The sequence below is a fragment of the Panthera uncia genome, chromosome C2 (genome assembly GCF_023721935.1).
Source record: "Panthera uncia isolate 11264 chromosome C2, Puncia_PCG_1.0, whole genome shotgun sequence".
NCBI lineage: Eukaryota > Metazoa > Chordata > Mammalia > Carnivora > Felidae > Panthera > Panthera uncia.
Window position 1 is genome coordinate 31,598,102 of NC_064810.1, and position 11,933 is coordinate 31,610,034.

The window sequence follows — 11,933 nt, forward strand, 5'->3', positions numbered from 1 at the left end:
AGGGAGACACAGAATCTGAAGCAGCCTCCAGGCTCCGAGCTGTCAGCACAGAGTCCAATGCGGGGCTCAAACTCACAAGCCACAAGATCATGACCTGAGCCTAAGTCGGTCGCTTAACTGACTGAGCCACCAAGGCACCCCTTTTCTTTTCTTTTCCTTTCCTTTCCTTTCCTTTCCTTTCCTTTCCTTTCTTTTCTTTTCTTTTCTTTTCTTTTCTTTTCTTTTTCTTTTCTTTTTTTAATGTTTATTTATTTTGAGAAAGAGAGAGAGAGAGTCCCAAGCAGGCTCTGCACTGTCAGCACGGAGCCCCACACAGGGCTCGATCTCAGGAATGGTGAAATCATGACCTGAACCAAAATCAAGAGTCCTACTGTTAACCGAATGAACCACACAGATGCCCCTGGTAGTGTTTTCTTAAACTTAAACCTTGTAATAAAATAATTGAAGGTAGGAAAGTCACACATTGGAAACTTAGCTTTAGATGCATAGAGCATCTGAAACTAAATTTAGTGGAGATTCATCTCTATCTTATGGTGATTTATGCAACAGCATTGAAACAAGAGCACATTTGCCATGTATTCTAGGAAGACTCACACTTACTGAATTACTCAGGGCAGCTGTAACTGTCTGTGTGGTGGTCTCTTACGCGGTATACCCTTGTGATGGTGGTGCCCTTGCCCACAGCGATTGCAGAATTGTGAGCCTTTTCTTTCAATGATTTGGTCTAGATTTTGAATCTTGCAGAGAGTTAACCCTCTCATCCTTGCTCTGCTTTACTTTTATGTGTCGCAATCGGCACAAATTAGGAAGCACAGCTGTGGAAATCAAGAAGCCACACCTTGCTTTACAGAAATAAACTCAGATAAGTTTTCAGTATATTTCTCACTCAAACGGTGAGGCCATCTTTTAGTTATATACTTGCATATCTTGTAATTTTCTTTCCCAGTCTCATTTTATTACTGTAAACTGAACACCTGGGTGGATTTTAAGATTCAGTAAGAAAAAAAAAGTTACCTATGAAATATTAAAACTAGAAGCAAAGCTCCAAACCAAAAACAAACAAAAACCCAAACTCCTCCTGAAGGAGCATCGTCACACCTGGTATTATATATTAAATTCCGATGACCTTCCCAATGTCACATGGGATCATGGGGTCAAACCGTACATTTCCTACTCTCAGGTCCAGATGGTAGCACTTTCTGTGGCCCAGTAGACACTCACAAGCAAATACCCAGTTCAAGACAGAACGAGCTGTATTTTCTAAGCCCTTAATAAATACAGACAGTGGTCTCCACACAAGGTGGCACCTTTCCCTCCATGAAGAAGGAAAGCATCCCTCTGTTAGTAGATATATCAAGTGTAGAAAAACAGTGAGGAGAGTAGTAAGTTTGCTGCACGGGAAGGTCATACAGTGGGGAAGAAAGATGATTGAAGACTCTGTTAGACAGATGGTTCAGAACCGATGTACAGAAATAGTTTGGACCTCATGTTCTGTATATTTTGGCAATTTTAGTTAGACAGGGTTAAAGAGCATTAGTTTTGATATCTATTTCAAAAATAGAAATAATTGTTCTACCTACAGTAAATAACAGTGGTGGTACTTTCTTCCTTTCTTTTTATTTCTTATTTTGGAATCCAATTCTTTATTGTTTTCTAGGGAATGTATCTTCCTCTAAAAAAATGCCCCTTTATTTATCCTGTGAAAGTCAGCCTCGGAGCTGAAGTGTTATGTACCTTTTAGAATTGAATTGTAAACCACTGTCATCTGCGGGTTGGGAGATTAGGGAATATTGTCCAACTTCCCAGGGAGGAAAAGCTGGGCCATAGAAATAGTCATGGCATTGGACTGAGATGGCCATGAGTGTAAAATTCTGATCATCTTCCTAAGGATGATGTGACTGTAGGCAGTTTTCTTCAGTTCACTCTCAGGTTCCACATTTGTACAATGAGGATAACAAGAGTTTCTTTTCAGGAATACTTTAAGTTGAACTAAGATACAAGGCACATAGAAAATGCCTGAGATTTGGTAGCTGCCCAATAAATGACCATCATCATTATTACACTGTTGTTTTTATGACTGATTTAATTTGAATAGATTGATATTAATAACAAGTTGTATATATAAATATATAAAAATTTCTTTCTGATCTAGGCTCCCAAAGGACTTCCATTTAGAAATAGACTCCCTGAATAGAGGGAGGACAAATGATGCCAACTAAAACATGAACAGGACTCAGGATTCTCCTCAGTCTTTCCCATAAGCTCCAGCAAATCATGGCGTCTTCCACTAATGGGGGGTGCACCTCGCACCAATGGTGCAGATCAATTGAGATAATGGGTCAAAATGTGCCTTGTGAGCTTTACTATTTTTAAAAAAATGATAAGGCAGCATTGAATTTTCAGTTATTCATCCCATTTTATGAGTCTAACATCCCCCAACTGCTAAATCACCAAATTCTCTATGATTGATACCATTTCAGTAAATACAAGATATAACCTTTAGGAACTAATAAAAAGAATCATTTACTGAAAAGAATCATTTACTAGAAACGATGAAAAGTAAACTTTCCATGATTTAAAATTAAAAAAGAATTATTTACTACAAAGGATGAAATTGCATATCTTTGAAACAGGTAATACCCAAATAAGTGTTATGTTTTTGCTTTGGAGAACTACTACTTTATCTCCAAAGCAAAAACATAACTCTCATTTTCCATTTGCTTTTCCAATATAAACACACCGGGTCTTTGACAATTACACATATCACCTAGCTCTTCCACTCTTCTCTCTCTTGACATAATACATATTTAATATTTATTGGCTGCTATTATTAGAATGTTACTCTATGCCTTTTGATGTGGACTTAGAGCACCCTAAAATTATGCTAGCTCTTAATTTTCACTTTGCCATTTCAGTGGTTAACTATAATTCCTAGCTCTGGTTCGCATGAGTCAGCGTCATCTCTCTCTCAACATAAAGCATTCAATTATGTGATACTTCCCTTTAAACTTCGATATCTCTCTAACTGCTTACAAGAAACATTCCAGACACTTTAGAATAGCCCAAAAGGCTCCTCACACTCCAGCTCACTCCTTAACCCTTTGCCTCTTTTGACTTTCTCATGCGCCTTGACAAAACTACCAGAGCCTCCAATTTTCTCAGATACCACCCACACTCCATACTGTAGACCTGTCTTTTCTCCTGGCTTTTCTGTCAATTTCCTTTTGAGCACCGGACAACAGCTTAGATGCCCCTTCTTCCCTCACCGTCCCCACGCCTCTAGGAGTAAGAGATCTGCTTGGGGAAATCAGGATTTTATGGTCCTATATCGCTTTATACATTCATTGTCTAGCGCTTAGTCCTACTTCCCTGTATCTTTGTCTCTGTTTTTGGTTGCTACTTCTGTGACTGTTTCTTTCATTTATAAAGTCTTTAATCACCTAGCCAATGTCTTGTTCACCTGTACGTCCCCAAGACTTGGGGAATTTCTCTTCCACCTCCTTAACTAAATCTTAAAGACATAAATATTTGTGAGCCATTGCTTACAGCTTAATGATGAAATGGCAACCTTTACACGTAATGATTAGTCTTAAGTTGGAGGAACACTCAGTTTTTACATATCCCATAGGATGTTCTTCATCTGTCTGTCTCTGTATATCAAATTATTGGGTATATTTTTAAATGAGTGTCTCCTCCTACGTCCGATGCCCTGACAATGAAAGAGTGAAAGACACAAGTAAAAACTAGAATTAGGCTAGAATAAGAACAGACGGAATCAACCGTTTACACGAGAATGCCAATCAGAAGGTTTTGTTTTCTACCAGTTTTTATGAACTTCTTCTACCAGATGTCGATGTCAAAGTACAGCTTGGCTAAATTCTGCAAGGACAGATCCGCTTTTTCCAAAAGGAGCCGCTCTGCATGGGTTCATATGGTCATCCCACGCAGGCAGCCTTTCACATTTTACCTTCTGTGAACAGGAGCGTAGAATGCTGTCAATCTCCCTGTGGTCTCTGAACAAATGTTACACATGCCCCTGCCCACCAACTGGGGTTGGAAAAGGGAAGCTCCCTTCTTGACCCAAGGTTTGGTCACATATTCATAGTCATCATGGTAGTGGAACTGAAGAAAGGCCTGGGGTTACCTTCAGTTCTTTATTTATATCTGTGCCAGAAGGAGTAAATAATCCTGACCGGATGGGACTCCAGTGCACACATTTCCCCTTCCCTTTGGCTGTGTTCTGTAACACTCTAGGCAGGCAACTTTCACAGCACTGAGCTCTTGAAACATTTTGAGGTCACTGTTATATTATTCCCAGAATCATAAGGAAAAAAAAAATAGCTACCATTTACTATAACTTCTATTGTCTAGGTACCAGACACGTACATACAACACATGGAACCCAGCTATATATGTAAATACACATTCTCTCCTTCCCCCCTTCTTTTTCTCTCTCTCACACACACTCATTCATTCAACCATTTATTCAGCAATATTTTGAGAAGCTAAAACATGCCAGATAATATTCTACACACACACACACACACACACACACACACACACACACACAATCTATCTATCTATCTATACCCTCTCCCACACGTATCAATTTGATATTTATAATAATGTAGCATAACTTTATCCTTTAAAGTTGAAAATTGAGCCTTAGGAAACTGAGGTGCAGAAAGGTCAATACTTTGAATATGGTCACACAACTAATTAAGAGCAGAGTCTGCTTTTAAAATCATATGTGCCATGAAAAGTACTCTTCATATTTTTTTGAGATCACAAAATGAAAATAACAACTTAAACTTGTAATTTCTAAAAGAAGAGTCAAATGGAATAGTAAGGAAAGGGCAGTGATGTTTTGAATCTAACAACAGATTACATCAGACTTCTAAAAAGTAATTGTGCAGAGTTCCAGGCACACATTTTCCTTTACCAGTTGAGTTATTAGATCAAAACTTTCTGTATGTGAAAAGTGTGAAGTTTGTCATTGAATCTCTAGGAAAATATGAATTATGATAATGACTTATCTCTATTATATGATTTAAATGATAGATGCTTCCCCACATGAACAAGTCAACCCATATTTTAGATGCACCAGGAGAGTGCTAATATAATAAATTCTATAATGAAATCTGAATTCACAATAACGGTTTCCTGATGCTCCGTTTTATTGCTAAATCTGGATTTTTCTCCCCACCAGGTTTTCCCATTCTCTTAATGTACCAATTCAGACAATAAAGTTGTATTTTATCACACCTTTATTTTTTCTCTATAATATAAACTGCTAAATGTAATTCTTATACTCCTTCTATCTTTTAGCTATCTGTTCTTCAGACCATGATACAAAGAGATACAAAAAAATGATGCTAATGTAACACTTTCCACAAATAAACACAATTGCCTAATGCTCAAGAAGACTGTCAGTAAGATACTCTAGATGCAACACAACAAATGTTTCCGAGAGAGACCTATAATTGGAGGTTTGTGGATATTCATCTTAGTGGATTACAAAAATAAATTGCATAAAATAAAAGGACAGTAATAAGCTGATTTAACAAGGAATTCCATTTTCCAATGATTTGAAGCTTTATGCTTTTTGAATTTGCTGTCCTCAGGCACAGAAGTCATGTGTGGGTCTTCATAACTATTTTTAAGTTTTAGAAAATTCTCTTTGGAAAATGATCCATCTGTTTACAGAAACAACCCTTTGCAAAGCCAAGGAGGTCACTTCAGGTCAAAACTCATATCTAAGTTGATTTAAGCTTAGGGTAACCTAAATAGTGTATCAAATTGGACTACTAGATATATAAAATGACATCATATATATATGTTTTCAAAGCTCTTCTTAGATTCTGCCTTCCTTGTGAAGAATTGGTCTTAAGGGTAAGATCTGGGAGGAAAAACCTGTTGGAATGCAGAAGTGCATTTAACATTTGTTTATATTTCTGCATCATTATGCTAGATTTAAACTGTCAAACTAAGTTGATAACAAATGTTAAGTATAGAAATGTATACAGCAACCAGCATTCTGCCAAATCAGGAAAACAAAGAACTCTTGTCAGAGGGTCACAAATTCCAAAGTTAAATGCAAGGTAATATTTTTAGGGCAAGGTTTGCTTTTTCATCTCTAATTGAATGATTTCTTTAAAATAGCTCACAGTTGCACCAGGATGGATACATTTTGTATTGGGATTCTGCACAATGATTCACTTACAAAACAGCTCTACAAATGTGATTCTTGCAGGGCTGAACTGAAATTTCCCTTGAGAAATAATACTTGGGATAAAGTATAGATTAAAAAAAAAAAAGCTTAACTTTCTACTGCCTAATGTGGAGAAAGTGGTTTGCATCTTTGTTCTTGCATTTTGGTTAAGTACATTAATTCAAATGAAAGACATATATGAAGCTATCTTACTTCCAGTTCATTAGGATTATATTTCTAACCTTTACTTTAATAGCCAATGAAAAACCAATCACATTTATTAAAGAATATATTACACGACCAATATGCTAAAGGATACAAACACGTTTAGTTCCTCCACACAAGACATGTATAATTTGGTTTCAGAAATAATGGGAAATGAAAAAAGAAAAGAAGAAATATAGGCCTCACAAAAGTGCAGTGAGGCACTTGAATGAAGGAGCTGCATATTATAACCTTCTGATGTCCGGTACCTAACAAGTCCGGTGGCAAGTGGCATGGAATTTGGAGGTAGGAGGACAAAGAGACCCAGTTTTTAATCCTGGAACAGTTAGTTGCTTGCTGTCAGACTGAGGAAATAATTAAGTCTCAGTTTCCTTTTATGCAAACTGAGGATAGCAACATTTGATCAATACTTAATAAACAAAACAAATTATTTGTATATTATATACCCCTTATGAGACATAAATATTTTTTACTTTCTTTTACCTATGCCTATTTCAACATGCTGGATTAGGCTCTGAGTAAATGACAGTTCTTTAAATGAGAAGCTATGGAAAAATAAAAAAACCTGTTTGAATCCTTGAAACACAGAGAGATGCCAAGATAAAAAACAAACAAAAAAGAGTAATTAAAAAAAAAGAAGTACTATAAAGCAACCCAGAAATGATATAGATGAAAATAGTCTTTTAAAATTTTTCCCTAATTTTCATCATTGTAATTATGACAAAAAGTGAAAGATACTAACTTTTAGTACAAATAGTAGAAGTCAATAACTGCATCCTTTCTAAAGGATGAAAGTGAAAATGGGGGGTGGGGGGAAGTTGATCTGCTGCCATTAAGTTCAAAATTATCAAATTCATTAACTCAAAGCAATAAAATACATTGCAATGCAGTGAAAGTAATAGGACAATGTAACTATTCAATACAGAGAATTAAAAGTTACTTAAAATCCTATACTTTGAAAATCTCATTTCCTAACTTGAAACCCTTCAGCTATTTTGTGAGAAACACTCTCTTCATCAGGGGCTAGAATGTGCTCCACAAATATATCAACAAAACAGCAGTTTGATATAAGACTGGGTCTTTGATCCTCATACGCTAGTCTTTGTGATAAAGCCAATATTTGTCAAACTTCTCCAATTTCTCCAGATAATTCTTTATCAATACGATAGAAACACAAGCTTTCTCTAATGCGGGGACTCTTAACACAAGAGACTCCTGAATTTTGATGAGGAAAAAGATAAATCTTTATTTTCGCTAACTGCTAACAAAAATTTGACATTTTATTTAATTATGAATATCCATAATTGTGGTGTACCATCTCTAAGAGAGCTCTCAAGGATTCCTGCCTCCTGGCATTGATACTTATGTAAACCCTTCCCTTTGGCAGAGGCTGGATCTAGTGAGTTGTTTCTAACAGAGGGAAGATAAAGTAAAAGTGATGGCATGTCCCTTTTGAGATCTGGCCTCAAAAGGACTGTGGCTTCCATCTTGAGTGTCCTCTCTTACTCTCTTCCCTGCTCACTCTGAGAGAAGCCAGCTGGCTTGTTGTCAGCTCCTCTGTGGAGAAGCTCTCTTAACAAGGTACTGACCTCTCTGGCCAACAGTGAATGAGGACCTAAGGCTTGCTGACAGCCTCATAAAGGAGCTTGCCAAAGAATCTTCCCTCAGTCAGGTCATGAGACGATGTAAGCTCCAGTCAACACCTTGAATGCAACCATGTGACAGACTTCCTGAGACAGAGGCACTCAGCTAAGTTGTACCCAGATTTCTGACTCAGAGAAACTGAAAGATCATAGATGTTTGTTGTTTAAGCTTATAAGCTTTCAAGCTATTTGCTATGCAGCAATAGATTTTGGTACCTGCACACAGAGTACTGCCCTTACAAGTAATTAAAAATATGGAAGTGGCTTTGGAACTAGGCGGTGGGTGGCGGCCAGAAGAGTGTTGAGGAGCACGATAGAGAACACCTAAATTGCCTTAAACACACTGTTGGAAATCTCAACTTTTGAGGATGCTGTTCATGAGAGCTCAGGAAGAAGTATGAAGTGTGCAATTGGCAACTTGAGCGAGAATCTTTCCTACGTAGCCGCAGAATGTGCCTAATGAACTGGGGGATCTTAGTAAGGAGATTTTCTAACAAAGTGTTTAAAGTATTTGTTTTTCTTGCTGCTTATAGTAAAAATGTGAATACAAAGAAGTAAATTGAAGGGAAAAAAAAGTTTTTTAAGGTGCCAGGACTTTAAAAAGTTCTCAGCCTGTCAAGATGGCAAGTGGTGTTAACATTACCAAATGACTCCTAAGTAAAGATCAGATCCGGGGCCAGGAAAATGTGGTCTTGAGATGGATCCTCTAGATATAGAGAAACGACTTTATTTCTAAAGATTCTCTTCAATTCTGGCTCTACCTGAAATCTGTGTCTTTCCCAGATGTGTGGTTATCTTGTAACCCTCCCAAGACACATTATTTTCTCTTCCGCACCCCTGCTACTGTTTGGTCTTAGTGTCAGGTGGGTATCTTCATGCTTCCAAACCTTTTGTTCTTCCAGTTAAAGCCCTCACTTTCATTATAAGCTCTTTTTACTGCTTACCATGCCATCCTGTGGCAGTTACCTATTGATTGATCTCTGGTATTCCTCCTCCTGCTTTGAAAAAAAAAAATTTTTTTTGAGATTTTATTTTTAAGTGATCTCTACACCCAATGTGGGGCTTGATTTGACAATCCTAAGATGCCAACTAAGCCAGCCAGGCATCCCAAAGTATGCCTTTTTTTTAAAAGTAAATTCTATGCCCAACGTGGGGCTTGAATTCACAACCGCAAGATCAAGAACTGTGCACTCTACTGAATAAGCCAGCCAGGCACCCTTGAAAATGTTTATATCTCATTTATCTCAACTATTTACTTCTAAGACTAGACCTGCTACCCCCAACCCCATAACCTCAATTCAAGTGTTTTCTTTTCTTGACATCTTCCCATCTTTCCCATATCCCTCCACATTACCCCAATATTTCTTTGATTCCAGTTTGAATTACAACCTATTACCCCTGCCTCCAAAATAATTTTGATTATTCTTCTCTCATCCTATGTACTTCCTCCCTTTTCTATTTCATGCTCCTCCACTATAATAATTTCCTACGTATTTCCTTGCAAAGGTCTCAAAACACTTGTCTCCTCCTCCTTCACCTTATTTCTCTAGTAAGAATCAACCTCTGGTAAATCTTACTTTCTCCCACTATCCACCAATCAGATTTCCTGATGCAGAGAGGTAACTGACCAATGGCCTGGCTGTTGCAATTAACATATTCATCACAGAATTTGCACAGACACATGATTTCTACAAGATGCTCTTAGCCATTGCTGAGAATAGTGGTAAAACGTAATTCAAGCTTTCTCTGATGGATGAGTTTAATCCAGACCAAAACAGTTTAGAACTGTGCTATGGCCTGAACATGTCCTCATCCCACTCTCCTTCTTTCACTCACTCATTCACAGGGATAGACCTGCATCATGGTCTGTGGACCCCACCACATCTTCTGGTAACCAGTTCTTTTTCTCCAACAGGTATTTCCCCTAACTATTCCCCTACCTATCTAATCCTGTCTTGGCATTTGATTCTCACGGAACTCTGAACTAACACAACTGGATATTCATGCAGCTGAGTGTGGCTGGAGAAGTGTATACAACCATGCCAACTGCCCTTATTTTAAATTCAGAACCACTAACTTTAAATGGCTTATTCACAGTTCCATATGACCAAACTGTGCATTCCTCTCTCTTCATACTTCCACAGTCTCTTCCCTTGTTCTCACACTATGAAGATGTCTGAATTTTTACTTCACGAAGATAATAGAAGAAAGTTTTACAAATATCTACCAACACACACACACACACACACACACACACACACACACACACACCTATTCCATCTGTGTCATATACTCTGATTTCCATCCTGACCATGGATGAATTCTTCATGATCCTAGCTAAGAAAAGGACCTCCATTTGTCCTCTAGACAATTGGTCAGGAAACTTTTTCTGAAAAGAACCAGATAATAAATATTTCAGACATTGTGGGCCATGTGGACTCTGTTGCAACTACTCAATGGTCACTGAATCCCAAAAATAGCCATAGAAAACACATAAATAGATGGTTATATCAACACATGAATAGATGGATTTTGTGTTCCAATAAAATTTTACTTACAGAAGCATGTAGTGAACTAGATCTGGCCCAGGAGCTGTAATTCACTGACCCTCTACTCTGACCCCTAATTCCATTCCCCTCTCGTCTGGTCAACAACAGCAATTCTCTCTCTCTCTCTCTCTCTCTCTCTCTCTCTCTCTCTCTCTCTCCTGTCCTCTCCCTCTCTTCCTATCTGCCTCTCCCTCTTAATATCCTTTTCCCTCTCTTTCTCTGTCCTTCCCTCTCTCTCTCTCCCCATCATTGTTTTCAAAAGAAACTGCATCATTCTCACTAGAATACAAACATACTATTACTCTTCCATCTTAAAATAATAATATCCTATTGTCCTTAACCTCATTTCAATAAGCTTTAGCTTCCACTGTCCACCAAACTGCTCTACTTAAATTTATCAATGACCTTCACGTTGCTAAACCCAGTTGTGAATTTCGATCCTCATTGTACTTGGCTTTTGGCATAGTTGATCACTTCTTCCTCCCTGAAGCATAATTTCACCGTTTCCAAGATATTAAATGGTGAGGGAGTCAAAAATATTAAAGATAGACGGACCAGAAACAAGTCTGAAGTATTAGGGCAGGGACACTATCAAAGCTTTCTGTGGTCATGTGGGGCTAGCGTGATTTGAGGACCTCCAAATGAACAGCTGCTTCTCCCCATAGGACATTTGTTGAGTCCCAGGGAAATTACTCACTATATGGTAAACTAGTGAAGTAGCATGCTTCTAAAAGATTGAGTAAAAAAACCCCTTACTTTTGAATGAATAAAAAAATAGAAGAAACACAAAAGTGAATAAACACAACAAATAATGCCATAAGAAATATAGAAGAGGTAGTTGTTAGTGTGTAAAAGCAAATGTGTATTAATGAAATATTATAATTTTGTCATTCCATATGTCCTTAAGAACCAAGATACTCAGTAAGGAAGAAAGTAGATACAACTGTGCTTTGGTAGAGACTAAGCCAAAACCCTGGATGTACCCCTGCTCTGCCCATTGAAAAGGCCCAGAAACAGTAACCAATCAGTGAGCAACCCTACACCCAAGCTGTTGTCTTGAAATACCTTTTCCATCAAAAGAAAGTTAGGGCTTCTTAGAAAAATGGCTGATTCTAGGTGTAGGGCAGGGAATGTACAAGATGAATCTGGAACATCTTAGCATAACACATAGCAAGGAAATTATAAAAGACTACTGGAGTAATAGCGAAAGGATTTGGGAGCCAGTTTGGAAAGACTCTATTGGCGAAAGATGAAACAAATTAATACCTGATAAGGACAGGATTTACAATGGGTTGACATCCCAAA